We start from the raw sequence: 3,749 nt of genomic DNA, 5'->3' as shown, positions 1-3,749 counted from the left end.
GTTATTATGAATAACATAGCACAGAGGGAACAGGTGTGTGATTGCTGGAATATGCCACAGAGTGTGATAAATGTCAAATGGATGCAAGGATTGTTCCCTTTGTCACCTGGCCTCTTAAATTGGCCACTTCTCTCTTTTTTCTTTTAAATTTATCTCTTGCAGATAATTCAAAACATTTTTCAAGGTAAATATTGATTTTATTCACATTATTAATGTGTAGCTATCAAACATGACAATATCTGATACCACAATTTTTAATGTATATATTATCATCATGGTTGCTAACGAAAAGTAAGTTTCTTCGCAGTCTTACTCCTCTGTCACAAACCTTTGTAATTTTTTTTTTTTTTTGAGAGTGGCAGCGGCTTTATTGTCTTTGGGGTGGTCTGGAAAGGTGGGGTCCTGGGGGGCAGCAGGGAGGAAGGGCTGGGAAGCTGTGTGACAGGGGCCTCAGGTGGTGGGCATCTGGGGTTCCCCCACTTGTGGGGGCCCATTGGCATCACCGGTGCAGCCAGTGGTGGAAGCGGGTTCCGGTCCCTTCTTGTTGGACACAGGGCAGGCGGCAGCCACGGGTCCGAGTTGCTTGAGGCCGGGCCCTGGGCGCTCCATCTTATGCTCCAGGAGCATGTGGTTCTGTGGCAGGAGCCCCACGCAGGACCCCAGAATGTTGATGCAGCTGCGGTGGCGAAAAAGCGCACTGATCATGGGGCTGCCCGGTGGCGCCTTGAATAGGAAGCTGAGCAGGGACAGCACGGGGTGGAAGGTCTGCAGCTCGGGGTCAGCGTCAGTGCAGAAGGTCAGGCGCCGGCACAGCTCGGTCAGCAGCGCCAGGTCTAGTGTGATGGGTGCGGCCAGCAGCGAGTCCTGGCACGTGTCTTGCACACCAGTGTGTTGGTCCCGCCCAGCGTTAGCTCGGAGGTTTACTCACCCAGCGCGCTTGCTGTCGCCCAGGTGCCCACGTACTTGATGACCAAGCAGTGGTCGGGCTCCTCGCCGGCGTATACAGCACTGGGTTGCTCCGCACCATGTCGTCCACCACGTTGCTCTTGGACACCTCCTTAGAGCGGAACTGCAAGGCGCCAACAGGTTCTGCCCGTTGTTGTTGCCCCGGTGGTTGTAACTCACAATGGACGTGGTCTTGAGGCCACAGCTGAAGAGGAAGTCCACCAGCATGGACTTGACTTTGGTCTGGCCGGACTTGAAGTCACCTCCGCCCACGAAAACCCGGCGCTGACACGCGAGCTCAAGCGCTCCGGGGACCAGGGTGTTCTGGGGGGACCCACTGAGGAAGGCACAGCCCTCCCTGATGCCGGCGACGGCGAAGAGCGTGGAGGGAGACACCTGCAGGCCGAGCTCAGTGGTGCGCAGCGGGTTCTCGGCCGTGTCCTTGAGGCCCGGAACCACCTCACAGAAGCGCTCTGTGTTGCCCGTCCACAGCACGGTGACTTTGTCCAGCCCCGCGCTAGACCGGAAGTCTGGGATGTCCTTACGGATCTGCTGCAGCTGCTGCAGGCGCGAGCTCCGGACCAGGTTGTCCACGCGCCTGGTCTGGTTGGCCGCGATGAATTCGGGGATGTAGACGGAAGGCCGAGGCCGCAGGGCTTCCACGTGTGGCCACAGTTGCTCCTGCAGCTCCCAGCCCAGCACCTTCGCGCGCCGCATCCCCTCGGCGAGGTTCAGTGACAAGATGTCCTAGCCGTCATGGCCACGAATAATCTAGCATTTATGCTAATCCCGCTGAAAGTAAACTGTAAGGGCTTGAGTCAGTTCAACTGGGTGACTTTATACAACCTGCGGGCAAGCTGCCGAAGCTTCCTGGGCTTCCGTTTACTCATCTTTCAGATGGGAAGAGTAATTCATATTACATAGAGTTGTTCTGATGAAATGTGTTAAGACATTTTAAATGTTTACGATAATATCTTACATATGCAAACACGTAATAAGTATTATTTATTACCCCATATATATATTTTTAATCACATGTTTCATGTTATACCTAAGTCCTTTTTTTTGTGAGATGGGAGTCTCGTCTTGTCACCAAGGCTGGAGTACAATGGCACAATCTCAGCTCACTGCAGCCTCCACCTCCTGGGTTCAAGCGATCCTCCTGCCTCAGCCTCCTGAGTAGCTGGGATCACAAGCACACCATCACACCCAGCTAATTTTTTGTATTGTATTTGTGATGGGGATTCACCATGTTTGCCAGGCTTGTCTCGAACTCTTGACCTTGTCATCCACCTGCCTTGGCCTCCCAAAGTGCTGGGATTACAGGTGTGAGCCACCCCCCAGGCCACCTGAGTCCTTAAATGGAATACAAGTGTTAAAACGTCATTTTTTACTTCCTATTTTACGGTCAAAAGGCAGTAATTAGGTTCCCTATGACAATTCAGGCTGATTGTTTTGCGTGATCTTTTTTTGGGGGGGGTTGTGTAAGAGTCTTGCTCTGTCACCCAGGCTGGAGTACAGTGGCATGATCTCAGCTCACTGCAACTTCAGCCTCCCAGGTTCAGGTAATTCTCCTGCCTCAGCCTCCTGAGTAGCTGGGATTACAGGCATGTGCCACCACACCTGTCTGGTTTTTGTATTTTTAGAGACAGGTTTTCATCAAGTTGGCCAGGATGGTCTCGAACTCCTGCCCTCAAGTGACCTGCCCGCCTCAGGCTCCCAAAGTGCTTAGATTACAGATGTGAGCTGCTGTGCCCAGCTGAGAGGTCTATTTTGCACATATTCTCACCTAGTCCAGTTTGTCTTTTCATTCTCTTAATTGTCTTTCATGAAGTTTTTTTTCTTCCCCGGAGACAGAGTCTTCCTTTGTCACTCAGGCTGGAGCACAATGACATGATCTCAGCTCACTGCAACCTCCGCCTCCCGGGTCGAAGCAATTCTCCTGCCTCGGCCTCCTGAGTAGCTGGGATTACAGGCATGCATCCGGATGTCCAGCTAATTTTTGTATTTTTAATAGAGACAGGGTCTCACCAGTTGGCCAGGCTGCTCCTGAACTATTGACCTTGTGATCCACCTGCCTCGGCCTTAAAAAAAAAAAAAAGTGCCTGAAACAATTACATTCACGCCTACTTTCAAAGGAGGTTTAATATAAATTTCAAAACAATTCGCTTATTTATTTATTTATTTTTAATTGAGAGAGAGTTTCAGTCTTGTTGCTCAGGCTGGAGTGCAATAGCGCCATATCGCCTCACCGCAACCTCCGCCTGCCAGGTTCAAGCGTTTCTCCTGCCTCAGCCTCCCGAGCAGCTGGGATCGCAGGAGCCCGCCACCACCCCCGGCTAATTGTACATTTTTGGTCGAGACGGCGTTTCGCATGTTCGTTAGCCTGGTCTGGAACTCCTGACTTCAGGTGATCCACCCGCCTCAGCCTCTCCAAGTGTTGAGATTACATGCCTGACCCATCGCGCCCGTCCCTAATTTGCTTATTCTTTCCCTCACTAGTGTGAGCCCCTCCGGTGTTCCTCGGTCCGCGGCCCTTAGGGAACGTACAGCCTGGGGGCAGCATGGCTGCTTTGAGAGACCGAAGAGCCTCGTGGGGGAGAGGCACACTTGGTGGCACAGGAGGGTCCCCTTTAGGAGGTGGCGTTGGCACCGAGGCCTGAAGGCTAAGGAGCGGGATGTGGAGAGCTGAGCCCCCGCCGCCCTGGCGGACTAGACAGGCCCGCACAGTGTTCCTGGGGCTGGAAGGAAGGACCGGGCAGTGGGGTTGGAGCGCAGCGCAGGAGGGAAGAGCTGCGAGAGGA

General features: G+C 53.0%; 1 pseudogene; it reads right to left on the bottom strand.

Annotated features, from left to right (window-relative positions):
• Window positions 1–14: 14 nt before the first annotated feature.
• LOC116548049 lies at window positions 15–2,081 on the bottom strand (annotated as a pseudogene).
• Between the last annotated feature and the right edge of the window lie 1,668 nt (window positions 2,082–3,749).

This window comes from Sapajus apella, unplaced genomic scaffold (genome assembly GCF_009761245.1).
Source record: "Sapajus apella isolate SASKATOON/1434 unplaced genomic scaffold, GSC_monkey_1.0 scaffold6529, whole genome shotgun sequence".
In the NCBI taxonomy this organism is placed as follows: Eukaryota; Metazoa; Chordata; class Mammalia; order Primates; family Cebidae; genus Sapajus; species Sapajus apella.
Note: the sequence above shows the minus strand (reverse complement) of the source record. Positions and strands in the feature narration are given on the sequence as shown.